General features: G+C 45.8%; 1 long non-coding RNA gene across 1 annotated transcript in view; it reads left to right on the forward strand.

Moving 5' to 3' along the window:
- Positions 1-5909, forward strand: part of LOC125618853 — a 48194-nt gene extending 42285 nt beyond the window's left edge. The window contains exon 2 of the long non-coding RNA XR_007350240.1: positions 5753-5909. This is a non-coding gene — a long non-coding RNA (uncharacterized LOC125618853). The remainder of the gene's footprint in view (positions 1-5752) is intronic.
- The last annotated feature ends 11949 nt before the right edge of the window (positions 5910-17858 follow it).

Below are 17858 nucleotides of genomic sequence, written 5' to 3' on the forward strand. Positions count from 1 at the left end.
ACTTAGGACTTAGAACATGGCACCAGGAAGCTGAGAGAGAGGGGCACTACACTCAAGGGGCAAAATCTATCACTCAAAGGCACGTCCCCATTGACCAACCTCCAGCCACACCTTGTCTGACTACATTAACCACCTAGTTAATCCTCAGGGGATTAATGCACTGATTATGGATTAGTTGACAACTCATAATCTGGTTATTTCATCTCTAAACACCCTTGCATTGTCTCACACATGAGCTTTTGGGGAGCATCTTATATCCACATCAAAACATTGTGCACTGACCCCCCCGGGTGGTCTCATACCCACCTCACAGTGTGAAATACAGTTAGACCATTGCAGGAGTTTGCATACTCTTAACAGTTCCTGGATTGCTCAAGTCCAAGTTCAATGCAAATTCTCATTGTGAGCCCCTGTACAAATCAAAATCATGTTACTTGTATCCAATATATAAAAGCACCAAGTAAGCATTTCCATTCCAAAATAAAAAAGAAGAAAAATTTTAAAAGGAAGAAAGTCACAGGACATACAAAGAAAAAATGGGACCAGTATGCCAATATCCAACTGGGTAAATTAGTCCTGTAGCCTCACATCCAGTCCCTGGGGCACATGGTGCTCTAATATTCTCTCCAAAGGGCTGCGGAGCTCCACAGATGGCTTTGTGGGTACAACCCACATGCCTTCTCTGGTCTTGTTTCTGCTGGATCCTGCAGCTTTCATCAGCAGATGTTCTGTATTACTGGTGTCTCTCAGTCTCAGGGATCTCCAAAGGACCTTCCACTCCTTCCACTTTCCCAAACATTGCCCTCTCAGAGGCACCCTACAGGGACTCTGACCTTGGCACACTTAGTCTTACCTCCCAGGACTTCCTTTGAAATTAGGTGGAAGTTTCCAGAAACCCCTAGCTCATTCATCCTGCATTCCTATAGAACCAGCACTGTCATGTCACATGACTAAATCCATCAGGGTCACACCATGTGAATTTGGGGCCTAAAGACACAGACACAGAAAGTACCTTTTCTTTGGGTTCAGTGACTGGTCTTCAGCAGCAGCTCCCACAAGGGGGGCAAGAAGGCAAGAAAGAGAGCTGGGGGGATGGGCTGAACACTTTTATTGGGGAGAAGCCATTCAATTGAGGCAAGGTGTCAGGATTACAAAGGAACAGGTCAACAACCCCTTGGGTGATGCCTATAGCTGGAGCCATGCCTCATTATCTGAGTGGGCAATACCCAAGCTCTTGCAACCTGGCACTGCCAAGCCAGACTGAAGGCAATAATTGGTGAGAACCTGGTGCATCAGGACTTGAAGGCATCTGCATCCAGGGCAGCTCGTGACCCAGCACCACTGGGTTGTTGCCAATGTCTGCCACCCTCTTGAAGAGTAGGCAAGTCTCCAGGAACCATGGCTGAGGAGGTTTCTGAGTGTCTGTGGAGGTGACATGGTGAAACAACTCCCTCCACCATCCCAACACCCATGAAAATAATCTGATTTCTATATTCCAACAAAAGTTGTATAAAAAATGTGTTTGACAGAGTCTCATTAAAATAATAATAAAAAAACATAATATTCATTCTTTTACTCAATAAAAAAAAATGCTTACATGCAGGACAACATCATTTATTGATGCTTAAGGAAACAATCTATTTTGCACCATTAGGTTACTCAAAGGTAATGATTTCCATATTTAACATAAACATATTCCACATCTGTAAGTAGATAACAAAGAAAACATTATGGGAAGGTGTTTATAGCACAAGTCTTCAGACTGTACTTAAACTCCTATGCATGAGTGTGAAAAGATATATCCAAAATTCTGTTGTCACCTGCACAATCCCCTGTGTGTGTCCTGGAGCTGCTGCCCACTCTCCTGAGCAGAAATCTCAAGGCCCTGCAGGTGCAGCAGCCACAGCACCAGCCCCCAGGTAGGGCAGCCTCCAGGTGCAGTAGGAGCAGCTGCAGAGCCCAGGGGATGCTGGACACCAGGCTGGGCTCAGGGGGAAAGTGCAGAGCCTTGGAGAAGGCCAGGAAGGCCTGAGCAAAATCATGGTCATTTGTGTGCAAAGTCAGTCCAGGGCATGGCCAGGAAGTCCACAGAAACACTTTGTCGCTCCTTGCTGAGGGCTCAGGCCCAAGAGGACTTCCAGTGAGTGATCACTTTGTCGTCTGCAAAACAGACTCTAAGGTACCATGCTGCCCTCCTGACTGCCAGGGTGCTAGTAAGGTCCCTCCTGCACACTGACACCATCTACTGCCACCTCATTACCCAGGGCACTTCCTTCTGCCTTTGTCCACTGATGTCCCTCTCACTATCCATCAGAAACATGGAGAGAAGGCTCACTTCTGGTAAAATGAGTACACACAGGGTCTCACTCATGTTATCTCCTGTGTCCCAGGAGAGAGGGCACTGTCCCTTACTGACTCAGCAAGAGCATTAGCAGTATCCAGCCTGGCACTATCAGGACCAGGCCTGGCTGCGGAGCTCCTGCTGCCTCCTGGTGCCCTCTGCACACCATGACTGCATGGGAAGGCTGGGGACAGGAACACAGGTCATTCTGGCAACCAGCAGCCACACTTCCTTCAAGGAACTTGAACTTCTTCCTGTCCCCACTAGGGGACAAACCTCCACTCAGATGCTGCTTGGCACAGGGCTGCTGACAGTCTGAGGACCCTCAGGGGAGCAGTTTGGGGACAGCTCTCAAGTCACACCCTCCCTTCCCCTCCCATCCCTTCTCCCTGAATCCTGGACTCCTCCAGTGTCTCTCCTCTTCCCTCCTGCCCAGATCTTCTCTGTCCTGTCCCCTCCTGCTCTGAGTTCATACCTGTCACTCCTCACTTCCCACATGGCTGTCCTCATGTAGGTCACAACCCTGTTCTCCTGCACGTCCTGTATGTGTGACTGCCACGTCCACTGTAAGCAGAGTCCGTGCATCATATGAACTGTGGAGCTGCCACAGGCACTTGTGTCCTTCTAGTCTGAGAAGTGGCCAACAGCATGTGTGAATGGCTTTGTCCTGTGGCCATGCAGTCACTGAGCTAGCTCTTCTGCCCTGCGTGGGGAAACAACCATACAGAACTGCCCATGCCCAGGTCTGGACATAGAAATTCTATTTGGACCACAGAACAACTGCCCATCTCTATGACACTTGCTTCTCTCTGTCACTGGAGCCCTTCCTGTCCCCCAGTGTCCTGAGCAATGGGAAGGAGGATGGATGGGATCATCCAGGCAGGAGGATGACCCTGTGCAGGTCCTGAACTTCATGGTGCTCATGCTCAGTCCAGAGACTGGAGATGCAGCCATGGGTTTAGGCAAGAGATGCCAGCTTTACCTGCCCAGGCTCAGGGTGTCTGAACTTAGATTCCCATGGGCAGAATGGCACACACCTATAGTTCTGGACACCTTGAGACTGAGGGAGGAGGACTACAGGGTTAAGGGCACCCCAGGAAAATTATAGAATGCAGTATGTAAACAAAAGGGAGCTTATTTGGATGTAGTTCATCATGACCTAGCATGTGAGAAACCTGACTGCATCACTGCAGCTGAGAAACTAAAAAATAAGTAAATAAATAAATAAGCAAATGAATAAATATAAAAGCATATGTTTAACAAAAAGTCAAGAAATACTTATATTCATAGAAATATTCATACTATAGTTACAGAGTAAACACAGAGTTGTCCATAGGATTTATATTTTAAATACTACATATGTGGCATGCAGTATTCCTTTAGCTGTAAACTGAATTGTGGCAGAGATGAGGCTCTGTGGATCTTTGCTGACACCCCTCTCTGGTCTAGCAGGTCTCTGCCCAGGACAGTGAGCTCAGCACTGAGTGCAGAGCCAGGGGAGAGCTGACTCCTGGTCTCTGAACCTCCCCTGGCCATGGCCTCTCTGTTTGACTCAGCTCCTGGGAGTGGAGTACCTTCCTCCCCCTGGCTCCCCTGCTGGGCAGCCTGAGGGCAGAGCTTCTGCTTCCTCAGGTGCTTCCCACACTGCCCAGGAGAACCTCTTCTTCAGAGCCCAGGGCCAGAGTGTACAGCTCTCATGAAGCTCCAGCCTGAGTTCAGCCTTGGGTGAGCTCCTGCCCCAGCCTATCCCATCTACATCACCAGCAAAGTCCTTCCTTCGTCAGATGCTCTGCACACATTCCCACAATTGTCCACCTGCAGTGTGTCACTTGCTAAGGAGAAACTTGACCTGAATGTACTTTTCCCAGTCCCACAGTAAAGATTTCATTGTAGTCTCTCTTCCCTAAGTAACTTAGCACAAGCACAGGGATATTTAAAATAGGGTGAAGCTTTTAAACCTCCCCCTTTTTCCTTTAGTTTACTGCTCTCCATCTCTGTCCTGCTGTTTGTGGTAGGAACAGGTGAGCCCTCCCAGACCAGAGCAGGAGGAAGTATCAGAGGACAACTGATGATCCCAGAAATGATGTGTAACTGAGGAAGGGAGGGAGGGTATGGGGCTCTGACTCAGAGGCAGAGAACTGTGCAGCATGCACCAGGCCTTGGGTTCAGTAATCAGCTCAAAAGGGAGAAATTAAAGAAAAAATAAAGAAAAAAAGAAAAAGAAAGAAAACAAAGAAAAAGAAAAATAAAAGAAGAAGAACAAAAAAAAGAAAGAAAAGGAAAGAAAAATAAATATTATGGACAGTTATTGGGATGGCTTTTTTGATAACTCTGAGAAGAACAAGGGTGAAGAACTTTGACCTGCTTTATTTCTGTAAAAGTTACAATAGGACCTGATGGATGAAATGATGTGTAGAGACACTGCTGCCCTCTTGAGGTCATGAGGCATTACTAGGACTTAAAAACACATGTGGTAATACTGATAAAGCAGAATTATATACAGAATCTGGATCTTTATTGTTTTTACTAAAATGATGACCATGCCCTATATTCTCCAAACTTCAATCTCTAAAATACCTTCATAGTTTGTAAAATTATTCTTCCTTCTTTTATAAGATAGTTAAGTTGAAGAGCATGGCTGGCCTTAGACCGGCTGGTCTGGAGAAGGTGGGCACCCTGATGGGTATGAGTGTGCTCTGTGGGACTCTGAAGTAGGGAGGGCTGAGTCCATGGGTGGATCCACCTCCCTGCCTCTTACCCATGCTGTGCCAATGTCCAGAAACCCCAAACACCTCAGTGAGTTTATACATCTTCCTCTCTTGCTGCATTAATTTCTGTTTTTACTTCCAAAGCATAAACTACCCCCTTGCTTCTGTAATGCCTCCTCCTCCTCCAAGGGTCACCAACACAGAACTTTGCTTAAGACACAAGGACAGCCTGTCCTGAACCAGAAAGGGACTACAGATCACCCCTCGTAGCTCAGGGGGCTGACTGTGTCCTGTGGCCCAAGGGAACCATGTTTACCCCAAGCAAATGTGAGCTTCCCTGGTCTGACCTAGGACACTTGGACACACTGAGTCTGTGTTGATTGACCAGGAGGAGCCTCCCTGCAGCTGTACCCAGCCTGCCCAGCCCTGCTGATTTGCATGTGCCCACAGCACCGCCCACTGCCCTGAGGACTTCTTAAGAGGCTGCTCACACCCTGTGCAGGTGTCAGTCACTGTCAGGACACAGCATGGCCATGAGGGCCCCTGCTCAGCTCCTGGGGCTCCTGCTGCTCTGCCTCCCAGGTAAGGAGGGACAGCACTGGGGATTTACTAATCACACTGTGGTCAGTGCTGCCTGGCTACTCAGGAAAGTCCTCTTGTAACATAACGGTCATAAGAATATTTTTTATGTTTCCAATGGCAGGTGTCAGATGTGACATTATGATGACCCAGTCTCCATCCTCCTTGCCTGTGTCTCGTGGACACAGAGTCACCCTCACCTGCAGGGCCAGTCAGGGCATTAGCAATAATTTACACTGGTATCAGCAGAAACCAGGGCAAGCTCCTAAGCTCCTCATCAGGTATGCAAACAATTTGGAATCTGGGATCCCCTCAAGGTTTACTCGCAGTGGATAAGGGACAGATTTCACTCTCACCATCAGCATCCTGGAGCCTGAAGATGTTGCAGATTATTACTCTCTACAAGACAACAGTTCCCCTCCTACAGAGACACAGGCCATGACAAAAACCTCCCAGGGAGCAGAAGTTTGAGGCTGGGCTGCCCCAGCTGCTCCTCCTGCTGCCTCCACCTGCTGAGGGCACTTCTCAGAGGCAGCCAGACCCTGAGCACTACAAGGAGGGTCAGTCAGAGGAATAGGGGGGGCTCTTCTGCACCCTGACCCTTCAGCTCAGCCCCAGTAGGTTATGAGCTCACTGTATGATAAAGAAAGTAATTTAAGACCTGAAGAGACTGAATTAGGCAGTATCAGGTGTTGTGCAGCAAAGATAGGCCTCTCCATATATTCCACACAGGAATATTTCAGACTTTATTTTTAGTATAGTTTAAGTATCCAGGAAAATTGGGGTGAAGTACAGAGTTCTCCTGTGTTCCCCCTGGTCCCACAGCCCCTCCATTACCACCCCAGACACTGTTGCTTTTGTTACAATTCATCAACTGCTACCCATGTCTACAGGTCACACCAGTGTCACTTTGTGCATTCTGTGGAACTAGACAATTGTATAGGGACATGTGTCCAACAGTGTGGCCTGGCACAGTGCAGGTCCCGCCCTTACCCTGTCTGAGCTCCAGCTGCTCCTCACCCCACTCTCTGCTGCAGATCTTCATGATTTTCCATCCTGTAATTTCACCTGGGCTGAGGGACACCTGCCTGGCACTCACAGCATGACAATGTTCAACCTGGCCTCTCACCCTGAGTGCTGTTCACACAAACCTCCTCTAGGAGTTTCCACTAGTGCATAGAGAGTTGTTTTCCTTTTTTCTTTTTGAAGCTTTTCTTCTAATTTTTTATTGAATCCAGACATGCACTACCACTCAGCTACATTCACGGTCTTATTTGTATTTTTCTCTATATATATCTATCTGTCTATCTATCTATCTATCTATCTATCTATCTATTTATTTTTTAAGACAGGATCTCTCTAAGTTTGTAGGTCCTTTCTAGGTTGTATGGAAATCAACCCTGAGTCTTTTGACCTGTGGACCTGGAGTTGCACCTGCTGTCCTCTCTGAGGATAAGAGACCTGGAGACCTGGACTGGGAATGTACCTGGTCTCTCTCCTGAGGTTTGCAGCCTCTTAGCCTGAGATCCAAACAGTGATGGGCAAGGCAATGCTGTTGACAACCTGTTTTGACAGGTTACCAGGCCTTGGAGGAGACAAACTTGGTGGATTATGAACAATTCCCTTGTGGAAGAGGTATGGCCAGACATTTAAAAATGGGTCAGTCTCTGTGTCTTCTATTCTGTACCATTGGTCCACCCACCTGTTTTGGTACCAATACCATGCTGTTTCTGTTACTATTGCTCTGTAATATAGTTTGAAGTCTGGTATCGCTATACCGCCTGATTCACACTTCCTGCTTAGAATTGCTTTTGCTATTCTGGGTCTTTTATTTTTCTATATGAATTTCATGATTGATTTATCTATTTCTACAAGAAATGCCATTAGGATTTTGATTGGCATTGCATTAAACCTGTAGAGAACTTTTGGTAATATCGCCATTTTGATGATGTTAATTCTGCCTATCCATGAACAGGGTGTATTTTTCCATCTTCTAAGATCTTCTTCTATTTCTGTCTTTAGGGTTCTGTAGTTTTCATTGTATAAATCTTTCACCTCTTTTGTTAGGTTGATTCCCAAGTATTTTATTTTTTTTGAGGATATTGTGAATGGGGTGTTTTTCCTCAGTTCCGTTTCAGAAGTTTTGTCGCTGATATACAGAAATGCCTTTGATTTATGCGTGTTGATTTTATATCCTGCCACTTTGCTGAATTCATTTATTAGTTCTAGTAGTTTTTTTGTAGACCCTTTTGGGTCTTCTAGGTATAGAATCATGTCCCCGCAAATAGTGATAATTTAAGTTCTTCTTTTCCTATTTTTATGCCTTTAATTTCTTTCATCTGTCTAATTGCTCTGGCCAGCGTTTCGAGAATTATATTGAATAGAAGTGGTGATAGAGGGCATCCCTGTCTTGTTCCAGATTTTAGGGGGAATGCCTTCAATTTTTCTCCATTCAGAATGATGCTAGCCTGAGGCTTAGCATAAATAGCTTTTACAATGTTGAGGTAAGTTCCTGTTATCCCTAGTTTTTCTAATGTTTTGAACATAACCCTAACCCTAACCCATCGCAGTGCCTCTCCCCTGACAAGCAGCACATTTGGCAGCTGGGCCACTCAGCACTCACACTCACACTCACACACACTCACACACAGACACACACAGACACACTCACACACATAGACAAAAACACACTAACACACACTCACACTCACAAACACTCACAGACACACACACTCACACACTCACATAGTCACACACATACACACACACTCACACACTCACATAGTCACACACATACACACACACAGACACACACACGCAGACAGACACAGAAACACACACACACTCACACACACACTCTTACACACACACACACACAATCCACAGTAGCCTGAGATTAAGGTTGGGAGAGAAATCATGAACATGGTTCAAAATTCTAGGCATAACCTTCCAATTCTCTCTTATTTGAGGACCCACAGGTGCTACTGTGATGACCCTGGCTCCTCCCTCCTGCCTCTCACCCATCCACCTCCTGCAGGTCCACATAGATCCTTCTACAGACAGATGAATACATTGATTCTTGAGAAGGCAGGAGAGTCTATGTGGCTTCTGACCTTTTGGGCCTCCAAAAACCTCTGGGTCTCAGGAAACTTCAGTCTCAGACAGAGGGTCAGAGACAGATTTCATGCTGGAAATCAGGAGAGTGGAGGCTGAGGAGGCTGGTGTTATTGCTCTGAGCAAGCTGTAAAAATTAACTATAAAAATTAAGGTATAAAACCCCACAAACCTCCCTGCTGAGTGGCCCAGCTGCCAAATGTGCTGCTTGTCAGGGGAGAGGCACTGCAGATTCGCTGTCTGTTGGAGAGAAAGATCCTGGGATCTCAGGGGCACAGAATGTAGTCATGGACTCTGGACCATGTATGTAGCTTAGAGCTCAAGCTCTTTTTAAGACCTCGTCAGAGGGGCAGGGCATGAGCAGGAGGGTGAAGGGTCTTCAGGAGCCTCTGGTCAACCCAGCATGATGGAAGGGGATATGAATGGCAGCTCAGGCTGGGGCTCCCTCCTATAGGTGCCTTCACTAGAACCACACTCAGAATCAGGTGGTTTGTGGCAACCCAAAAGTATGTGTTTTCTTTAGTGTTTATTTTGGTGTAAACCTAGTCTGCACTTGGTTGGACTTGAGCAGGGCTGTGATGACATCCTCTCCCTCACCCTTCTTTGTATTTCCTTTATCTCTGGCCCATGTCCTTCTCCAGCTCAGGGTTGCACTCAGCATTTTACACAACTCTCCCAGGGGGGCCTCATGTCGATACCTTTGACCAGATTCAGTCATGGGTTCTGAAATAACAAGGGAGTGGTATGAATCCATGTTATATTTTTAAATAATGAGCCAAGTGTGAAAGAATTACAGAACTTAAAATAGATGCCACATTCCAAAAACTATGGGTTGGTGTAAGAATCTGTAAGACAATACTTGCTCAAATGGAGAAAAATTCTATTACTCTTAGGGCCCTGGCACTGAATGAGAAGGTGAAGGGGGGTGGTAAAAGTGTAGTCTTGTTCAGCACACAACCGTGTCCCACGTTGGCTGGTGTGGGCACACTGCTGGGGTTGGGCTTTACCTTGAAAGCTAGATGGAATCTCTTCTCTTTCTCAGAGAGAACCCCAAATGTCACAGACCCTGCCTGGCCCTCAAAGTTGTCCTTGCCTACTGCAAGCCTCATGGAAATGTGGTGTGTCCTGCACTCTCCAGGGGCCCAGTGACTCAAGGTCAGTGAAGCTCCTGTCCAAATGTGCTTCTCTCACATCACACAATCCTAGTCCACCCAGTGGTCAGGGGAGAGTTCTCAGCAGGTGACCCTTCCCATAAGAAAGACCTATGGTGAGTCTAGAAAGAATGGTCACTCAGGAGGGACCTGTGGACAAGATGGATAGGAGGTTGACCAGGAGGCAAAGCTGAGCTGGGAAGATGAGCAGATATACAGGAGCCCAAGGCCATGTCCCTGACACACACAGAGATGGTCAGTGCAGAGTCACAGGAGAGGAGGCCCCACGAGGACTTGGCATCCTGCCACTTTTGCCATCCCAGACTTAACAAATGCCCACAGTAGAAACCCAGCCTGATGTTGAGCACCCAGCCTGCTGTTGAGCACTCAGCCATGTCAATCAACCTCACAGCTCAAGGCAACTTCCAAAGCCCAGTCAGGTCCACTTCCCTAGGGAAGCCCCTCTGCCAAGACCATGCTAGAATGCTGCGGACACTCAGGTTTAAGATGTTAAAGAGGAAACACAAAAAACAGGTAAACTTCAGCTCACTTAAAAGTCCTAACCTGTTTCAGGAGTTGTAGGTCTCCTTTTCATTTCTTCCAAGGCTTCTGAGTGTGACAAGCTTTAGTGTAAAGTGGTTATTTTATGGATATTTTCTTATGTCCTTAGTGCAGTGATTTTGATGGTCTGCTGAGGCCTGCTACATCCTAAGTGAAAGGGGAAGTTCATTTTTTTAATTGAATATAATGTATGGGTTCCAATTTTGTTGTTCAGTTTTATACATGTAGATTTGGAGACAGCAATACCTGTATACTATGTGGACATAAATGGGGAAAATAAAGAAAACTCTGAAGAAATGATGATGGTCAAAGCTGAGCTCACCATGACTGAGAGTGAGAGGCTCCATATTCCAGGGTAAGGGTGGGGCCATGATGCTTGATTCCTCCTCTTTTAAACTGCGTTCTACTATCTATAGTGATCCATGAACAAGTGTTTTAATATTGTATAATAGAATTTTTTAAAAGACTTGAATTAAATAAACAAATTATTCTACTTAGGAAAATATACTGTGTTGAGGTTTCCACTTCCAAATTAACATATTCCATCAAAAATACAATTAAAATAAAAATAAGTAATTTGTTAGTGTAACCTAAGGAAAATATTGCAGAGCAGTTAGAAAACTCAATCCTTCAAATTGAAAAGAATGTTCTCATTAAATAATTTTTTATATCTTAAATCAATTTCATGAATAAAAAGTAGTTTTTTTTTTCAACTGATGAGTGTGTCAGACTAACATTATTTAAGTAAGGATTTCTGGGAGTCTTTTTCCCTATTGAAACAGAAAAATGAAATAAGTTAAGAAAACTAAAAACTGAATGGGAAAACCTTTCAAAAATTCTGATTACACTCCAAATTCTTCTGAAACACAAAAGTCAAAGCCTGGTGAAGAAAAGACCACTTGAGTTACACCAGTAATCACCTGGACCTTCATACACCTTTCCCTACCCCATCCCTGTGGGAAGAGGCAGGACAGAGAACAAAGGGCCCAATTCCCGGATACCTCCAGTGGCCCAGGAGGAACAGAGCAGCACTTACTTATGACTTTCTACCTCAACTGTGGGCTAACTGGTGGACTGCTCTATCACATGACTAAGAACTCACACAGGGCCAAGTTCAGGGCTCAGGTCTCAGGTGAGGGAAGTGTGGACAGCAGTGTTGGGAGCCACTGTGTGTGACCACTGCATGAAGGAAAAGGGATCAGAAAACACACAGTATGCCCAGGCCCTAAAGAAGGTTCCATTGGACCCTAAGTATAACCAGCTCATTTCTAAACAGGCATGGATTCTGGGGAAATTGGGAGGAGAAGCACATACGCAGGCACCTGCATGCAGAGGAAAGATCAAAGCCTTTACCTTACCCAGGCAGACCCCAGTCCTCAGAGCAAGCCCTGATCATCAGTGAAGGGGTTCAACATCAGAATCCAAAGACTGGGCAGGTGAATGTTTAATTCAAAGGCTGCATTTCAACAGAAGATGGCAAAGCACACTAAGGAGCAGGGAAACATGAGCCATTCAAAGAAATAAAAATTTTTAGAAACCACCCCAGCAGGAAAAGACATTATAGTGACAGGGCATCACCTTTCTAATGCCTGCCTTCAAGAGGCAGCTTGGAGGCTGAGGATGCCACAGTCCATCACTATTGCAATGGCATGGGGCAGACTTTGTGCCTGTCAATTAGCATCCAGGTGGCAGAATAAATTGTGCTGATGCTGCTTTTAGAACTGTGCTGTCTCACGTGGAACACACTAGCCACAGTGACTCTCTAAACTTAGATTCCGTTAAATTTTACAATGAACATTTCATTTGCACTTGGTTCTCTCCTATGCCTAATCCCATAGGTCATGTGTGGCTAATGGCTGGCACATGGGACAGCTCAGATATAGATTTCTTCATCATGGCAGAAGATTCTTTTGGCCAGTGTTGGTCTAAAAGATTCACAAGGTCTTTCATGGAGCTTCAGCTCAGAACACAAACCTCACCAACCACTGGTGGCCTCAGGTCCTTCCCCAATTGGTATAGCTGCTATGGTCCAGATTCTGCTCTGGAAGGCTCCTGGGATGATGGGAATGGGGCTGCATGGACAGATCTAGACCAGAAGAACAGGGTTCCAGCCACCTCTGACAGTATGCCCTGCAGCCCTCTGGAGTCTTTGTAAATCCACACCGGTTGCATCTCCCCTGGATCACAGTGTCCAGATGTGCCCTACAGTCCTAGGACTATTTTATTTTCTGAATATGAAATTATCTGTTTGTTTTGTGTCCTCAAGTTGGTGTCTACATCAGAGGAGGGATCATTTTCTGTTCTCTACAGAATCCCTCTGGTGACTGATGCAATAGAATGAGCTCCATCAGGAAGAAGAAGGGACTCCAGGAAGCCACCTTGGTACCATCTCTGACCCTGTAAGATGCAATACCAATCATCAATCAGTAGTTGTCAGAACAGACCACAATTTGCAAAGAGAAGCTTGATCTAGAACATGCTAGGTAAGTAGTAGAGTGATACTGTCCTTTACCTACAGGGAGATCCCCAGGCTTGAATGGGGACTCTGTGTGGCCAGGAGCATGTGGAGGATCTGCCTGGGGGCTAAGGTGTGGACAAACCTCTCTGTGTTGGTGCTCTAAGACTGGATGCCCAGCCCTGCCTTTGCACCCCTCCACCTAGTCACTAAGGCCATTTCTTTAGTATTAGTAAAACTGCCCCCATTCATATGTTGACACCTCACCTCATTGTTGGTGTATTTGCAGAAGAGGTTTATAAGAAGGGATGGAGGTTAAACTAGGAAGAAGGTGAGGCTGATCCCACAGGAACCGTGTCCTTCTGAATTGAGGTCCATGGAGCTTTCTGTGTAGGGAGATCTCTCCATCCCTCTCAGGCAACAAGGAGAAGCCTGTGAGGACAGACAAGAAGTTAGCCCTAGGAAGAGAGCCTAAGACAGAGGGGTCATATGCTGCCCCTTGACTTTGGACCTTCAGTCTGCAGAACATTGAGAAAACACATCTTTACTACCTGAGCCACAGAGACCAGGAGATTTGTCTCCCTATGAAAGTCCCTGAAAATCGACTGAGGCATGACAGGAAGGTGTGCCTTGTGTTTGACACCTCTCTCTCTCTCTCTCTCTCTCTCTCTTGTTGTCTGTCTTCCCTCTTCCTGTCTTCCTGATGTGATTCAGCTCTGCCCTGCAACAGAAGCCCTGACAAGATGCCACGGTCTGTGGCATGAAACCTCTGAAACTAAGAATCAACATCAGTCTTTTCCACATGGGGTGCTGTGTGCTGGTGTTTGCTCACAATGGTGGGAAGCTGATGAGCACACCCTCCACCTTGTTAAAGGCAGCTGTTCCTCCTAGGTTTGCAGGACAGTCAGCTTCTCTCCCATCTCAATAATCTCAATGTGTCTGGTGCTTCCACCTACTGGCCTACTTTGAATTACAAGTCATTTGTCTCTTAAGGGAAAGGTTTGTTGTAGCACATACTTGTTTCTCTTTAATGGGCTCCATGCTTTTGCCTTGGCATTTGCTTACCCCACTGTAAAAATAAGAATTATTTTTGCATACTGAATTATTTTCATGTTTCTCTGTGAAATTTCCCCCTGATCTCAGATTCATGGATAATACTTGAAATATCATCTCCACATATCATGAATCAATCCCTTTGTGGAAACATAATGAGAATTGAGATAATAGTGGCCATAAGAGGGTACTGTTGTATGTTGTCAGCTGTCCATGATCACCATGACCTTGGGGAGCATAGATCACAGAATCCATTTTTTTTATGTGTTCCCATAGAATTGCTCAACTGGGGCACTCGTGTGATTCAGAAACCAAAGTGAATAATTGTACACCCACAAGCACCTATTGTCAAAGGTATAGAGAGGAGATATCAGTAGAAACACCAGGTTATGAGGTACAGGAGGCTGAGAGGACGACCTGCAGTCTGGACCTCTCTGGAGGACTCTGAGAATACAAAATTAGGCAGGGTTTTTTTTTTTTTTTTTTTTTTTTTTTTTTTTTTTCGGTGCCAGGGTTTGAACTCAGGTGCACTCAACCACTGAGCCACATCCCCAACCCTATGTTTGCATTTTATTTAGAGACAGGGTCTCACTGAGATGCTTAGCACCTTACTTTTTCTTGAGGCTGCTTTGAACTTGTGATCCTCTTGCCTCAGCCTTCCAAGCCACTGGGATTACAGGCGTGTGCTATCATGCCCAGCTCAAATTAGGCAGTATTTATAGACAGAGGAGATATCAGAAAAATGACCAGGTTATGAGGGATAGGAGGCTAAGAGAATCACCTCCAGTCTGGAGCTCCCTAAAGCACTCTGTGAATACAAAATTAGGCAGTCTTTACCTATACAGACAGATAATTTCAGGATTTTGGGGAGAAACAGAGAATCCCCTATTTCTAAGACCAATATCCCTAACAGCTAGACCTGATAGTACAATTAATGTCTGAGGGTGAAGTTCAATCCCTGTATTAAAGTCAGTCCTGCTTTGAGTATCTGTCAGCTGTATAAATCTCATGGGATACCACTATATGGACTCCCAGCGTACACTACTCTGTGCAAGGAGAGACATACTCAGATGTGCTCTGATGGAGCTGAGGGGAAGGAAAGTTGGTGAATACACAAAGAGGTACCCTCTTCCCTTCCAGGCAATGTGCTTCAGGGCCTGGCTGCCTCTGAGCAGTGCCCTCAGCAGGTGGAGTCAGCAGGAGGAGCAGCTGGGGCAGCCCAGCCTCACACTTTCCTGGGACTTGATATCATGGCCTGTGTCACTTTGGGCAGCAAACTGCTATGCCATTGACAGTAATAAGTGGCAGCATCTTCAGGCTCCAGGATTCTCATGCTGGATGTTAAATCTGTTCCAGATCTTCTGCCCCTGACCCTGGATGGGACCTCATATTGGAAAAACGTTGCAGAATACATCAGGAAATTGGATATTTCCCTGATTCCTATTGATATCAGTGTCAATATCTAAGGCTCTGACTTGCCAAGTGGGACATTGTGATTAGGTCTCTTTAAGATGTAGACCTGGATCGTGATTATCTATATCCACATTTGGTATTCCTTGGATTTACAGGCTATAGCTCCTCCTCTGTATTCTTTAGTAATCAGATCAATGTCTTCAGAAAGAGAGGTCCCCTCTCTGCCAAAGCTCCTCATTGATACCCTTGGATCTAAAATTGCTTTCCTCCATTTATGTAGAATTCCTACTAAATTCTTCTTCCATTTATGAAGACTGTGTCATCTGGATGTCACATCTGGCATTTGAAAATGGAAACATAAAAACCAATAAGCACATACTGAACCTTGTTATGAGAGAATGCATTTATAGACCAAGTACATTGGACTCCACTTGTGGGTAAATCCCAAAGTGTTGAAACTTTCTGCTTTAAAATAAAAGTAGCAGGGTCCCCGGGAGTCCTATGGGCACCCTTATGTCCATGCTGTGTCCTGACTAGAACTGACTTCTGCACAGATGGTTACCACCCAAAGAAGAAGTCCTCTGGGAGTGGGCTGTACACTGGGCACATGCAAATCTGCAGGGCTTGGCAGGGCTTGGCACAGATGCAGGACTAGCTCTTCTCACTCATTCAGCAGAAATTCATTCTCTGTCCATTTTCCCGGGCATCACATATTTGCCCACAGAATATGTTCTAACTTGGGGGGGCAGGCAACAAACAGCCTCATCTTGCCCCCTCTGCATGGCCTTTTATTCCATCTCCTCCAGCTTCAGCACATTCTGAGCTTGCAAGATTCCACCTATGACAGGAACTGTCCATTATAACACAACTCCATCATATGCATGAGTGTTCTAGTTTCTTTTCATGGTACCTATCATAACCCCGAGGCCAAGGCAGCTTTCTCTTTACTCTGATGCCCTGACACTGTGGTTTATTCAGGGAAGCAATAGGAAAACTTGAGGAGCCACAATCTATTTTGAAGAGTGTCACCTACCTGACCCAGCTGTCATGTATAGCTAAGCATCTTTCTTCCTCCATCTCTGAAGGCTTGGTCCCACTGCTTCCATCAAAGCCATCCAAGATCAGGGATTTCTCCCTTCCCATCTGAGCACTATGAGCTTCTGTCCTAGCTGCTTATGACGACACATCTCCATGCCTGCAGTCCCTGGATGCTCAGGTTCATGCTTCTGCTCACTATAGTCCCATAACTCAAGTCACTGTCTTCAGAGATGGAGGTCGTTCTTCTACCAAGTTCTCCTTGATGCCCTTGAATGTCCTGTGATTCCTAAGTGTGCATTTCTGTCATCACCAAGTATCTACCAGTTCCTTAATGAACCCAATTCTAATGGCTGTTTTAGGACTGCAGGACTCAAGCAGGGTGAGGGAGAAACATGCATGAGTGCAGTCTCATTGGTCCTGAGGGTGCCCCTAATTGGGATTAGTTGTACCTTTGGCTCACTGTGGGCATCCAAGAAAGAAGGAAGAGCAGAGTACTCAGAGGGATGAGGTTCCTATGTAAGGAACAGAGTCCAGCATGGTGAGGGGAACACTCCATGAGGCACAAAGTGGAGATGGCCAAGAAGTGGTGTCAGAGTGCAGCAGGAGTGTGGGTGTGTTGGGAGGAGTGGGGACAACCTCCAGACCCCACATTTCCCTTCAATCCCTGCTGAACTCTTTTTCACTTGCTTACCTGCTTCTTTATCTCTTTACTCTGCTTAAATCCAGGGGCCCTGTGGGCTGCCATTAATAACTCTGTTCCATTCTGACCTAGAAGACATGGACAAGATGAGAATATGCAGATTTCAGAAATTTTGTAGATTCAAAGGGTGTCAATGAGGAGCATTGCATAGACAGAACATCCCCTTCTGAAGACTTGATCTGATTATTATATAATACAGAGGAGGAGCTGTAATCTGTAAATCCAAGGAAGATTAAATGTTGATATAGATAATCACAAGCAGAGATAAGAAGGTCACTCTCATTCCTCTGGTGGACAGAGACACCCCGTGACCTTGGATGACTTGGATGTATGTAGGGGGACACAACATTCATGGACAATCTCTTGCTTGGTGGAGATGAGAAGAAGAATAAGTGAGGACAGATCATGCTCATTCTATATATTGTGATTCCACCCTCCCCCCATATTTACATTGATTTTCTCATTCACAGTAAGGGCATCAGGGAAATGGACCAAAGAGAAGCTGGTCTCATCTCACTAGTATCTGCGGGGGCTCAAGCAACCCTCATTTATCTTACATGCAATAAAGGATTTCTGTTCTATTGACAGCCCCTGTCAGGATGAAATGGAGACCAAGGAAGCACATGGCCACCTTCCAGAGATCAAGTAATACTCTACACTCAGGGCACAAGGAGGATGTTTTCCTTTGTCACCCAAAAGGAACACATTATCCACAGCCAAGTCCATGGTGACCTGTTTACTCTAG

Source organism: Marmota marmota, unplaced genomic scaffold (assembly GCF_001458135.2).
Source record: "Marmota marmota marmota unplaced genomic scaffold, marMar, whole genome shotgun sequence".
NCBI lineage: Eukaryota > Metazoa > Chordata > Mammalia > Rodentia > Sciuridae > Marmota > Marmota marmota.